This window comes from Protopterus annectens, chromosome 2.part2, assembly GCF_019279795.1.
Source record: "Protopterus annectens isolate FY-2018-M chromosome 2.part2, PAN1.0, whole genome shotgun sequence".
NCBI lineage: Eukaryota > Metazoa > Chordata > Ceratodontiformes > Protopteridae > Protopterus > Protopterus annectens.
In genome coordinates, this window is record NC_056730.1 from 573172574 (window position 1) to 573188121 (window position 15548).

Below are 15548 nucleotides of genomic sequence, written 5' to 3' on the forward strand. Positions count from 1 at the left end.
AGGAACTGGTAATAGGGAATGTTCATGTAACATTCTTGAACAAGAACCAATATTTTTTGTTTCTAAATATTCAGAATTTTCAGGGACTGTTGAAAAGATTCTTAAACAGCTGTGGCATGTCATTTGTGATGACATTTCTATTGGGCATTTATTTCCAAGGCGGATTACTTTCTCTTATAGCAGATATAAGAATTTGAAAGAGTTATTGAATAGGAAGCTGGAACATTCACTTGATGGGAATGTAGGCATGTTCAGATATGGACATTTTGTTCAGTTTGTGATAAGGTCAATAATTTGCATGGGAAGAAAATAAATGGTAGAAAATATGTAGCTTTTGAGAGATTTGATTGCATGTCATCAGGGATAATCTATATTTTGGGATGCAACTGTGCTGTACCCTCTTGGTATATAGGACAAACCACTAGAAGAGTTAAGGTTCATATTCTGGAACATTTAGGGGACATCAGGAGGAAGAATATGGACAGCCAAGTAGCTTCTCATTTTGTTACAGTACATAAGGGTGACATTAATGGATTTAACTTCAGTGTTTTGGCTAGACCTCATTCATTTAGAGGAAATTTTAAAACAAATTAAATAGGTTGGAAAGTAGGATGATTTTTAATTATCACACTTTATACCCTAGAGGTATGAATTTAGATGGTGGCATGGTCTGATACTTTTGTCTGCTTGTTCATTAACCTGTCTTACTAACTTGTTCTTCTTAGCTAGTTTATATAATTGCACTTTAAATATAATTGTACTTTAAATATTTTTGCATTTAAAGGTGTGTATTAGTGTAAAGTTTGTTATAGTTTTTTTCAGCGCACAGTTTATTATTAATTTGTTTAAAGAATTGATACATATTTCATGCTTAATATTAGATATGTATTATATTTAATGTATTTGCACTTTAAGTAGATGTAGTTACAATAAAGGCTGATGAGTTAATTGATATGACTATTTATATAGGATGTTAGCATATTTCAAATTGTTCCACTGAAGGCGAATTGCCGAGGTACCAGAATGAATGGATTATTAAATGGAGCTACAATCATCCTAGTGTTGATTTCCTTCCTTCTTGCTTTGAGCATTTGATGTTTTTTTGGAATCGATTTTGGCTTCTGATCTGGAGTTTGTACTAAAGATTATCCATTCCCTGGAATAGGCTTCTTATTCAAGTTAAGCAGAGCCCTTCCCTGGCCCTCTTTAAATGCAGTTTGTGTCAGTGGTTGGAGAAATGTAAATTTACTCTTGGAGTAGCGTGTATGTCCGTTATGAACACAGGCAGTCTGTAAATTACTCAAAAGCATAGGCACAAACCTAAGCCATCCTCTAGCCCTGAGGGATCAAACATTGGGTAAATCTGGATTACATTGGATAGGCTTGTAAGAGCTCTTAAATTGCTAGCCTAGTAATCTCCTATGAATGCATAAACCTGTGGACATTTCTAGCCTTTAATACTGGACTAACAGTAACTCTGAAATCTTCACATATACAAACATCTAAATTGCCTTTTGTCCGTACTGGCATTATGTCTCTAGATCAGTTTTTTGATGTTTATGTTACATAGCACATCATCATTTTCCCGCCTTTTTGGTTCCCTTTTAATATTATGCACGAATTCTGTGATGTCACATCCCATTCAGCTACCGTTTCATACAGTTCTGTTCTTGTCTTTCTCTTTTACATTTCTCACGTCTTCATAAAACACTTGCTTCTGCTAGTAAGCCTGACAATGTTTCAACTGTAATGAGTTTATTATTGTTTTAACTGCCATTTGTAACTTCTTATTCCAATTTTGCTCAAGTTCTTTAACCCACTCATTACTACATAATGCATTTTTCCAGGATTTTGTTTTCTCTTTGTATGCTGCTGAGGTACTTGGTAACCTATCATCTGTATATCATTAATATAATATTTTACATTCATATCACAACATAATTAGTGAAAAATATTCCTTTAAGGCTAGCATCGGCAAAGCACTTGTTAGAAATTATTCCTTGGATTTTCCCTAATTATACATTTTAACTAACATCTGATATATGTCACTTATACATGATTTAAACCTCAGACAGAATACCACCATTTTTGTTCTAACTTTTTCAGTTCTTACTACAGATGCTGGTTGTCCCATAGTGATTTGGATTTTTTCTTTATTAAATGTATATGGGAGAGGACTGGAGAAGACCACAAACCTGCGGTTGTACAGCTTGATCTTTTTCCAAGGGAAGTTTTGCTGTGTATAACTGTGTGTCTAGACTACCGATTAGGAGAGTCGGATTCTGAGAGGGCACTTGGTGAGATTTTACTAAAGTCATCCTGTGACACTAAATATATCGATTGCCAGTCTACTTCTCATTTGGTATACTCCAAAAATTAACTCTTTTTTATTCACTTCATACTCAGTCATTAACCTGCTTGTTTATAAAAGCAGTCGTTACTGTATGTCACTACCTGTAACGAAGGCTTCTTAATACTGTTCCTTTTTCCTTTAGTTGTCATTACGTGTACATTCACTGTGCATTAATAACTCCATTCATACTTCTCAGGTTCTTAGTGTAAGAAATCTGAACAAACCCAAACATAATGGGGGGGGGCAAAGGCCTCAAAATAGGGACAGATTTAAAAAATTGCTTTTATACACTTAGAAAATTACTAGAACTGCAGGTTTTGCATGACCTTATATTTTCTGTAGGATTTAAAGTCTGAAACACAAATGTGCATCATCATTTTCTGACTTTAATCATCAATGATTTGTCAGGAAAACAAAAATTTGATGAGGAACAGACCAAAAATATGAGACAAAAATCTAGACATTCTGCAAACATTTGGACAGTTGAGAGCTATGACTCCATTAAAAGAAAGGTACTGTTTCATAATGCTCATAGGCTTGCCATGCATTGTGTTATGTAGCAGTCATCCTTTAATCTGTTTCTTTGATTGTAATTTCATAATTTTTGCCTCATAACAATTTCCATGCACTGCTTTTCAAAAATTGTACTGCAAACACATTAAAGTCAGATGTTTGGACACCAGCCTCAAACAACATAAGCTGCAAAATGTTTTTGTTATGCATAATCACTTTTACCCTCTTTTGGATGGTATTTCACTCTTGCATCCGACTACTCTGCCATTTTGAGTAGCACAAAGTTCTCTTCTAATCTGCTGCCTCACAATATGCTCTTTTTCTGGCATCTTCCTAATTTCTGCTGCACCTCGAACACAGACGCCCTTGCACACATAGAATGGCCATGTTGTTAAATGTTACCTATCTGCTCTGTGTATCCACAGTAAGACCTCGAACACAGACGCCCTCGCACACATAGAATGCCCATGTTGTTAAATGTTATCTATCTGCTCTGTGTATCCACAGTAAGACCTCGAACACAGACGTCCTCGTGCACATAGAATGGCCATGTTGTTAAATGTTACCTATCTGCTCTGTGTATCTACAGTAAGACCTCGAACACAGATGCCCTCGCACACATAGAATGGCCATGTTGTTAAATGTTATCTATCTGCTCTGTGTATCCACAGTAAGACCTCGAACAAAGCACCCTCGTGCACATAGAATGGCCATGTTGTTAAATGCTACCTATCTGCGCTGTGTATCCACAGTAAGACCTCGAACACAGACGCCCTCGCACACATAGAACGGCCATGTTGTTAAATGTTATCTATCTGCGCTGTGTATCCACAGTAAGACCTCGAACACAGATGCCCTCGCACACATAGAATGGCCATGTTGTTAAATGTTACCTATCTGCTCTGTGTATCCACAGTAAGACCTCGAATACAGACACCCTCGCACACATAGAATGGCCATGTTGTTAAATGTTATCTATCTGTTCTGTGTATCCACAGTAAGACCTCGAATACAGACGCCCTCGCACACATAGATTGGCCATGTTGTTAAATGTTATCTATCTGCTCTGTGTATCCACAGTAAGACCTCGAACACAGACACCCTTGCACACATAGAATGTCCATGTTGTTAAATGTTATCTATCTGCTCTGTGTATCCACAGTAAGACCTCGAACACAGACACCCTTGCACACATAGAATGGCCATGTTGTTAAATGTTATCTATCTGCTCTGTGTATCCACTGTAAGATCTCGAACACAGACACCCTCACACACATAGAACGGCCATGTTGTTAAATGTTACCTATCTGCTCTGTGCATCCACAGTAAGACCTCGAACACAAACGCACTTGCACACATAGAACGGCCATGTTGTTAAATGTTATCTATCTGCTCTGTGTATCCACTGTAAGATCTCAAACACAGATGCCATCACACACATAGAACGGCCATGTTTTTAAATGTTATCTATCTGCTGTGTGTATCCACAGTAAGACCTTGAACACAGACGCCCTCGCGCACATAGAATGGCCATGTTGTTAAATGTTATCTATCTGCTCTGTGTATGCACAGTAAGACCTCGAACACAGATGCCCTCGCACACATAGAATGGCCATGTTGTTAAATGTTACCTATCTACTCTGTGTATCCACAGTAAGACCTCGAACACAGATGCCCTCGTGCACATAGAATGGCCATGTTGTTAAATGTTACCTATCTGCTCTGTGTATCCAAATTAAGACTTTGAACACAGATGCCCTCGTGCACATAGAATGGCCATGTTGTTAAATGTTATCTATCTGCTCTGTGTATCCACAGTAAGACTTCGAACACAGACGCCCTCACGCACATAGAATGGCCATGTTGTTAAATGTTACCTATCTGCTCTGTGTATCCACAGTAAGACCTCAAACACAGATGTCCTCGCACATATAGAATGGCCATGTTGTTAAATGTTACCTATCTGCTCTGTGTATCCACAGTAAGACCTCGAACACAGATGCCCTCGCACACATAGAATGGCCATGTTGTTAAATGTTACTATCTGCTCTGTGTATCCACAGTAAGACCTTAGTAAATACACAGAAAGCAGATATGCTTTTCAAAATGTATTCTACTAACAGACTTTGATGGAAAGGTGGAGTGCATAGATGCTACATGCACACACATTCTGTTCATGCATGAACTAGGGTGCGTACACACGCATTCTGCACACGTGATCCAAGGCTGCATGCACACATATTCTGCTCACATGTGATCCAAGGGTGCATGCACACACATTCTGTTCATGTGTAAACTAAGGGTGCATGCACACACATTCTGTTCATGTGTGAACCGAGGGTGCATACACACATATTCTGCCCATGTGTGAAGAAGGGGGGATGCACACACATTCCGCTCACGTGTGATCCAAGGGTGCATGCACACACATTCTGCTCACATGTGATCCAAAGGTGCATGCACACACATTTTGCTCACATGTGATCCAAGGGTGCATGCACACACATTCTGCTCACGTGTGATCCAAGTGTCCATGCACACACATTCTGCTTACATGTGATCCAAAGTTGCATGCACACACATTCTGCTCAAATGTGATCCAAGGGTGCATGCACACACATTCTGCTCACGTGTGAACTAAGGGTGCATGCACACACATTCTGTTCATGTGTGACCCATGGGTACATGCACACACATTCTCTTCATGTGTGAACCAAGGGGTGCATGCACACACATTCTGTTCATGTGTGAACCAAGGGTGTATGCACACACATTCTGTTCATGTGTGAACCAAGGGTGCATGCACACACATTCTGTTCATGTGTGAACCGAGGGTATTAAACTGGCAATGCTATGTTTGTACCTCTCAGTCTCTTTTTGAGCTGTGATACAGAATTGGAATTGCCTAGACACAGTAAGGTCTTGCTGAGTTTAATTCTGGTGGCTGCCAAAAAAGCAATTACTAGAAAATGGAAATCAAAGTCTAAATCAACCACACTAGAAGTAGTGAACATATTAAAAGACATAAAAGAACTGGAAGTGGGATTTTTAGAAAAGGGTAGGACAAGTTACATAGAAAGAAATGAGAATTTTGAGAACAATACGTACAGAATAATGTTTTAGAGGCGGAATGAGCTATGTAATGTTCAATTGGCAATGACTATATAGAAGATTATATGTGATGCATGACATTTGCAACTGAAAATATGACAAAATGGTTTGCTTTTATTTATATAACGGTATGATTTCCTGTGTCACAAGTGATAATTCAGTAAATATGTTTCTTGTTTAAAAACAAAATCCTGACTTACTCAAAATAGTGGTAGGACAAAGGCCCCAAAATGGACAGAATTTAAATACTGTTCTTATAAACTTAGAAAGTTACTAGAATAACACATTTTGCATTAACATGACTTTTCCAAAATATATGAAGTATGAAACGGAAGTGTCTGTCATCATTCAGTGACTAAAATTCTCAACGACTTGCCAGAAAATCACAAATTGTATGAAGAGCAGACCCAAAAATGAAAGTAAAAACCTGGACTGTCTGTAAAATTCTGGATGGCTGCGAGTTGCGGCTCTGCTCAGTGTACATGCTGGATATGCTTGTATTATACACTCAAGAGTAAGCGTTGTGCGCATGTGCGTGTCCGTTTGGCAGGTAATCTCTTTGAATAGTTACTCATTTACTGTCTGCAATGCAATATCCCTCAAAGATATGCTCAAAAGAGAACATTTTCCACCAAAATACAGTCTCTCCTAGTGTCTATATACTGACTTCCAAGTGCAGGATGTTCTATGTTTGCGCTGACCTCCATGTGACCTGAACAAATAGTAAAACAGATTAAAAAAGTTGAAAAGATTATGTTTCCATTTGAAAGGCATTCTGACGTCTTTACTCCTTAGATCAATGACTTCGGAAGGATTAGTGAATCTTTTTGTGTATTTTCATTGTTCTGAAATTCAGGCCACAATAATTTGTACCAGAACGTTTAAATAAATCACAAGACAGAACACATGCATTATATTGCTCTTTCTAGTTCACTGGCCTTGTCAAACTTGCTGAAACAAATGTAAAGTGATTTCACAGTTAGTTGAAACTGCCAGTCAATTTCGCAGTGCTTCAAAACTTTTGAGTACCGTCACCTCTATAAATGCAGGTGTGTGACAATATCTTCACTTTTCAAAATATATTAATAAATATCTCTATTGTAAAATCTACATGCAGGTATGAAGACTAACATTTCCTTTTAGGATATTATTCTGTTTATGACAACCATCATGCAGGTCTGCATGTGTTACAGATGTATATGCTTTTATCTTTTATCCCTAAAACAACCCTTTGTGTGCAGCTGTCTAGCAGATAACAGTTTACGTAGATGCTGTACTTTTTATCTTTTTTATTGTAAATCAGTAGAACCCAGGCTTATGTTGCTGTAAATGAAACAAGGGCATTATATTATTTCCAGGTGTGTCCTTGTTTGGTTAGATGCCAGAACCCTTTTTATTCACATGGTGTGTTGGGCAGTAAACTTAGCAGGTTAGCTTCCATTCTATCTCTGAGGGTGCAGATTTGGGGGGGGGGGGTTGGTTGGTTGACAAAGCTGGTACTGTAGCAATATGAAGCTTGAACTTGACTACTGTAAAATTTAAAAAAAATTACTTTTGTTAACAATTCACATAATATAGCCACCAATGATGTGAAGAAAGTGAAAACCGACCCCTGTGGTCATCTGCCAGGAAAGGTTTAAGAAAGAAAGTGACGGACAGAAAAATAAACCCAGAAATGTTAGTAGTAATGGACACCACAAAGGAGGTAAACTGCCATCTGTTGTCTGCAGCAAATTTCAGAACAGCAGCACGCGGAATTAAAGAAATAATTTCACCCCATTTGGAAAAGACAGTGGTGATGGAGGTGATCATATAACTGATACTGATGGCAGACTGAGTGAAACCAAGAACCACATACAATTCCTCCTTGCTCAGAACATTCATTTTATAGCTAAGACAGAACATGGCTGGAACTGGGCACGTAGAAACAATATTTCTTTATATTCATAGAATTCCAGAAAAGGTGAAAGATGGGACATGTTAAAAGTTTATCTGGGAGGTCCTTTCGGGGTTATTTGGAAACCCAAAGTTTGTGGGTGTATACACTGAACAGGTTTATGGATCTTTGAAGTCACTGTCTGCAAAGGGTTCACAGAATTGCTGTTCACTTATTATTAAGCTGTTCTGATTACTGGTACAGAAATCCACTGTTGAGTCAGCAAGGGCTAAGAATCAACTGATGGTCTGGGACTACTCTGCAGAGGTAATGATTTTTTACTACTTCTGCTGAAAGAATGTGCTTTTTGGAAGTTATAAGGCCCTTTAAAAGTAATGATATTAAACAAAACGGTCTTACCCTGTTTAGTTATCCCACTGTACATATAACATTGATGAACTTCGCCTTTTTTAGAGCTAGAACAGACAGTCCCATCCCACTTAATAAATCTGCCAAAGAAATCACATATAAAATCACAAATAAATAGTGCTTCCCCTGCAGTAGAATAGTGCCACAAAGGAAAGGTCATGACAGCAAGACAGCCAGTTACTAGAACAGATGACAACAGAAGTGGGACCTGTTAAGACTCCTGATGTCTGCATTGATGGTTTGGAGTTTTCAGGTACTGCTAGGCCATTTTATCAGTGGTCTAATATTTAATTAACATTTGTTGACCGGAAAGGTCTTGCGAGAAACACTTCGGACGCATGTCTTTAGAATGTGGGAGAAAACTGGAGTATGCAGAGGAAACCCACACAAATGCAGGAAGAACATGCAGACTCCGCACAGAAGGCACCCCAGCTGAGAATCAAACTGGAGAACCTCTTGCTGTGAGGTGACAACATTAACCGCTGCACCACTGCACAGTCCTCCAATTGGCATTGTTTGGGGAATAGGTGTTTTAAGTTTTGAAGCTGGAATGGATGAGTTGCTTTTCTTTTGCCTGATTTTAGATGAGTAGACGGGAGATGCCTTATTTAATAAGGCAGTAACTCTTTTGTGCTTGATGTAACTGAGGCATCACTTGACATTTGGTACTATTTGATGGGATTTTCAGGAGGAGCAGGAATCTAGAACCGCTGCAGCTATATTTTGTTTTTGTGTGTTAATAGTATCATATGTATGTAGGAGTTTCTTTCCCAGGTGAGTGATTAGTTATTAAAACTTAATTTGCAGAAAAGAAATTTACCAGAGATGTGTTTTGGTTTACAAATAACGTATTAATCTTGGGTTGTGAAGGCCAGATGTAGTATTACCTCATTAGGTGTACATTGGGTTGGCTTAGGTTCTACAGAGTTTTTGTTCTGCTCTTTGAGTGGGCTATTTTGTGAAAGAGGGAAGGGATTCTCCTCTCTTCTCATTTCGTACTTGTCAAGATAGACCGGATATAAAACTGTAATGGGTTTTACTGAACTCACCTTTAGATAACATCAGTTAGATTCAGCAAATGGCGTTACTGATGCAGCATTCATCTCTCTTTTATCATTCACTTCATGCCACTTTCTAATTCCTCCTGTTGTCATGTGACAGGAAGTTGGGAGCTGCTAATGATATGCTGTCCATTAGAGAATACTATAATATACTCTATATAGTTATCATTTGCTGGCATGTGGATAAATGGTTTATCTACATAGCTCACGAGTTATAGTAAGGAATAATGTTTGGGGTTAAGTGTGCAATTCTTTGTTTGTGATGAAAGCCAGATGCTTGCTGTTGCTCCTTTTATCATATGGCCTTAAAGGTAGTGTTAATAAATATTAAGAACATTAACAACACAGCAAAATGCAGTGGGCTACATCAGCATCTGAAGGGTACAGAGGCAGGTTAGGTGTGTTTGTTCTAATAAGAAGCATCTGAAACTGTCTATAGAGGGGCAATATCTATGGTTCTAATTAGAACTGTCTTCAGATAATTATGGTGAGGAATACATTAAGCTCCAACTATGACAGAATGGTATGCTTTTCAGGCTGCCTGTGAGGAAAGAAGGTAACAATGAACTCATTGTATTTGCACCTCCTGCTTCTCTGTCTGTGCCTACAAATATCTGTTAAACGTTTGGATGCAATGCCTGGGGAACTTCAACATGATGTAGACTTTTATTCCACAATACCCATACCGGATACTTGCAGTTTTAAGGGATTTACATTAACGCCAGTGCAACATCTCTGTTCCAGTTTACATGGATGGTCAATTTGGTTTTTTTTTTCCTTATTGTGGCAACATCTCTGTTCCAGTTTCCATGGACAGTTGATTTGTTTTTTTTTTCTCCTTATTGTGGGAGTTTTATTTCCTGTTAACATGGTTGAGGAATGATACATCTATAGTGCAAGGGTGTTAGTAGGTCAATGTTCTTCTTTAGAGGTAAGGTCATTCTAAATATTTTTTTTTACTTTGGTATAACCCTTCTGCCATGCTGGAGGGTCAGACGATTTGACTAATTACGGGGGCACATTTCTGAATATTTTTTTTTACTTTAATGTAACCCTTCTGCCATGCTGGAGGGTCAGACGATTTGACTAATTACGGGGGCTCATTTCTGAATATTTTTTTTACTTTGGTGTAACCCTTCTGCCATGCTGGAGGGTCAGATGATTTGACTAATTACGGGGGGCTCATTTCCTTCCACCTGACATTTCTAGTTTTGTGGAAATTCATCAAGAAGCAGGATGCTGACTCATTAGCAGCTCATGGGAAGAGTGATCCTTGTGGCTATATGCTATCGGCTGCATGGAAAATGAAAATGTACACTATACTTATGCAGAATGCTTCCTGACTATGGAAGAGATGGTATTACAAAGCCCAGGCATGTTTGGAGCATGCAACATTCCCTTCGTGGGGGGGAGTGCCACATTGCTCACAAATGTAAGGCGGTAGTTATTAAAGTTGACACCCAGAAAACACAGGATTACAAAATGGCAGTAGCATTAAGGCACTTGGACGTGATATTTTATGTGATTACCTTCATTCTAAAAAGTGTCCTCAGGTAGAGTTGATTCCCTTGGCAAGTTGCAGAGTTAAAACGGCATTCAAAGGGTGTACCGACACCTCTCTCAGATACTTAATGACTCAGAGGATGGTGCTTTCTCTGATATGGATTATGTGTGTCTTTTGGAGGTTTTGGACAGATGTGCTGGCTCAGGTACAAAACCAGTGTTGAATAGTTAGAGCTGATCATCGGTCATAGATTCATGTAGCTGGTGGGAACCAGGGTAGGAGGACTTTCTGCTATGACTATTTACTCTGAGGGGACTAGAGAAGACCCCAACCAGTTAAAAATGCAGTTGAATCCACTATGATTGCTTGAAACCTCTGAGCTTATATCACAAATACCCATCAAGAACTGGTTGTAACTGACAACTCAAGTACACAAATGCTCATAAAATAAGTGGTCAAGCTTGCCAAATTATGAGGAAATAAAATAAAAATTAATAACCGAGCATTTTTGTGTGTGGATGGAGGGCTTTGCCACTTCTTTACTCAATTACTCTCACTCCCAGATCACTGCACCCCAGAGAGAGAATGATTGCTTACACGCAATGAAACAGCTGTCTTGCTGTTTTTCTTAAAGGATGCAAGATTGGAGCATCCCTGAACAATAGAATGTAAACAATAAAATGACAGTCCTGCATGAGGTGAGCAGTAGCACACAGGCAACTGCTACCTTAAGCGGTTATACTGAAGACCCTGTGAACTACTCCCTCTTGGACAATTGGAGGAAGCTGTAACTTATCGGGTTCAGTTCTCTGCTGTCTCCACCTTCCGAAAAATGCTAACGTTCCTTATATGGTACTAAATCATGGGAAAATCCTTTCCATCCCAGCAGTAACGGGCCAGTTTTGGTCTGAAGTATGGATTACAGGAGGTATGCAAACTTGTTTCTAGCTGTGGTAAAAGCTGTGATCCCCAAATTAGATCAGGTAGAGTTCATTCTAGACAGGCAGACCCAGGACAGCATCAAAATGGCGCAGATGATCACCTTGATAACCTTGGATCCTCTTCCTTTTCTAGCCCTGAGCTTGGATATGAAGTAAGATTAATTGCTTGACTGATTATTTACTGATTTATTGATTGATGTATTTATTGATTTACTTAATGCAGTTGAATACAGGGTTAGTCTGAATGAACACAGAACCAAATAGAAAAGCTCCATCAATTAACAATTTAATAGACAAGCATAATAACAAAAATATAGCTACAGAAAGGAGCAGCAAAGAGTAAACAGTGCCATTTATATTGATATTAAATTCAGTCACATGACAGATAATTGATCTTAGTATTACAGCCCAGCATTTAAGCCCATGCTGTCCGTATGGACCAATGCCAATATTCAGACAGCCGGAGTTTGTATATCCATAGAAAGGAGATTGGTTAGTGAATAGATTCCCTGGCAGTGATGGATTTCCAATTGAATCTGGAAATTAAAAGCAGATAAATTTATATCTTATGAAGAGAATTGTTTCATTCCGTACTTCCCTATAAGGAGATTCCTGACACTTTAGACAATAGTAGTTACTATCCCAATATTGACGGAGGGGAAAAGACCCTAAACCACCTTCATCCTACTGGCCTATACTGGTCTTAAACCATGCCTATAAAATATTCATGCGAATACTAGGAGCACAGTTAAGACAGGTACTTTCTGGTACAATTGAAATGGACCAGATGGGGTTTGCAGAGGGCAGATGCACTTTGTATAAATTAATAAGAATTCAGAGTATGATTCAAGACGCAGCCTGATATGGTAAGCAGGTGGGTCTTGAGAGCCTGGATATAGAAAAAACCTCTGACAGAGTAGAAAGATAATTTTTTTTTTTTTTTTTAGTGAACTGGACAGAATGTTTAAGGTAGATTTATAAAGGCTCCAAAGCCAGATCTAAAGTGATAGTGACCCTATCAGATGAATTCCCAATCATGCAAGACACAAGCAGGACTGCCGTCTTTGTCCATCCCTATTTTCTGTATATGTAGAGTCATTAGCATATTTTCTTTGATCTGGGGATACCTATGGGGACAAGTTGAACGAAAAATAACCTTATTTACAGATGAAGTTTTACTATCCATGACTCATGCAAATGAGAATATAATGACTTCTCAAGTTATAAGGTGAATATACAAAAAATGTAGGCCCTAGACATAAATACTTCAGATAAAGAAATACTATGCAATGCATACCCAGATGCCTGGAAAGCACCCAAGATAACAAATTTGGGGAGTCAGTAGGCAAGAGATGAAAGGAAGCCAGCTGCGGGTGCATCACCCCAGAGCTCCACAGACTACCCCAGATCTCCACAGAAGGTGGAACTTTCAAGGATGGAAAGGGTTGGATCTGGACTATGCATTCCGGTTCTTCAGTGGCATATAATTTCTCATATACATTATTATTCATATGCATTCTGGTTGTAAATTGAGGATAAGGACATAAACAAGTTTGAAAGGTAAATCAAAGATCTTTTACTCTATGGAGGAAAGTCAATGACAGCATGGGAAACAGTAATGTTCCCTAAAGGAGAAAGGAGAGCTGGGAGTATCAGATATGAAGAATTATATGCAATCTATGCAAATAACTTTTACAGCCAGGTGCCAATGTAATACTTATCAAGCTAGATGGAAAGAAATGGTAGTAAAGAAGGACAGAGATGTAGGAGATGGATTTGCTAGAGCTGATGTGGGGAGAATTTAGTACACTCATTATGAAAGAAGTGGGAGGTGACAACATTTTTCAATCAGAAAACACTAAAGCCTTGGATAAATAATATGCTGTCACTTGGTAAGACAAAAACGGGAATATGAGCAGCAGACTCTGGGATGGTACAGGGCTAAAGAAATTTCACAGCTGAGATATCGGCATCAGTTAGTGGAGAAAAAGTAAAGAATGACATGAGATAACGTAACGGTGAAACATTCCATCTCACCTGGAAAGAAGCTGGTATATGAGGGATTGAAGAAGGAGTTCCAGAACACTAATTGGGTATTAACAGAACAAGAATATTAGCTCCCCATAATTAATTGGTAAATAGCTTTGTAGTCAGACAATTTAGGCTAGAGAAGATCGATTGAAGGGACAGCTGCAGCAATGCAATTTAATAAAGAGGGTTTGAGTTAAACAATTTAAATGGGCTGGGATATTAATCAGGAACATAATTGACACCAATTGGAGAAAGATTATATGGCAAACAAGGCAAGGGAATCCAGGATCTTCAGTTAGAGATGTGAGTATACATTTTTATACCCTGGATAGATTAGCAAATGTTTTTCCAGGGACCAATCCAACTTTTTTCAGCGAAGGATGTAAGGCAAGGGGTACCTGGTTACATGCTTTCTGGGAATGTTGCAAACCTAAGGGCTTTAGATTAACTGTAGAGCAATTGTTGAGGAAACTATTTAAAGTTAATTTGGTCTTAACCGTGGATTTGTTTTTCTTAGGACAAGATGATACCATTCCACTTGCCCTTTTAGAAGGAGCATTTGGTGTGGACTTTATTATTAATTGCCAAGAAGTTCATCATGAGAAAGTGGAAAAGCTGAAATGGATTCACAGTGGAGGAAGTTATTGCTCTGACAAAGCCATGAAGACTCAAGAGTTGAGGAACAGGAAGAGTAACAACAGGAATGTAAAAGATAAAGAAATTCACCACCTGAGTCAATGTAAGTGGCATAACCTGGGAATAGAGGACCACACCACAAAAGGGGATTTTAAGTCCAGGGGTTGCGTACCCTAGACCCAGCCTGATTAGTTATAAGACATTTGAAAGTAATAACTTAGATTCCTGAAACGTTTAAATGGGTGAGTTAATAGAGGCTTCACAGATGGTGAATAAGCAGTTAATAAGTGCTGGGTTATGGAACTGGAAAATATTTATATACTAGTCGGTTATTATAACCACTGGAGAAATATGATCGACATTTGAATCTAAGGAAGAAATGAGGACTGGAATGATGTAGAAATCGCTAGAAATGGCTACCTGCCAGTGGGAAATCAAGGCACCATGCGTGAGGATTGCCTAACAATGCACCTGTTCTACATGTGAATCAATACTGGATGTAAAAAAGAAAACAAAGGGGGGCAGTTGGGGCAGTGCATCAACGTACAAAGAGATGATAAAGTATTTATTTTCATTAAACAAGTGGCAGTGCAGCTCACGGCTGCTTCAAAAAAAAAAAAAAAAAAGAATAGCAGGAACAATTTGTAACGTGTACCATCGAGAAGTTTAATTTGCATTATCTAGAGGTCCTTATCAAAATTAAACTGTACATGCCTGAGAAATATAGATTAAAAAAGAAGTACCAGATTGAATGTCCACTTTTTGCCTTTTATCTGCTGTAATGGTAGAGTCTGTGGCTCACAGGGCTATGGATCTTGTGTAGGTACGGTGAAGGGGATGAGGCTGATGTACAGATGATATCTTGGTGACCCCAACTCATTCTGAGGTACTACCAAATGTTTAGAACTGGCAAGTTTTAAACTGCAAGCCTTGATGATGGCTATTTCAATACATGACAGTATGATTCAACAATTTCAGTTTGAGTGGACACTTAGTCTGCCATTCTAAGGGGCATGGACATTTGTGGAATTACTCAAGACAGGTAAGAGTCACACTATGGAGGCTATGACTCTATTTTAATTTAAAAATATTT

At 38.6% G+C, this 15548-nt stretch overlaps 1 protein-coding gene across 2 annotated transcripts in view; it reads right to left on the minus strand.

Annotated features, from left to right (window-relative positions):
- The window catches only part of PGF (placental growth factor), a gene marked incomplete in the record, with an annotated part of 845194 nt that overhangs the window by 465429 nt on the left and 364217 nt on the right, over window positions 1-15548 (minus strand).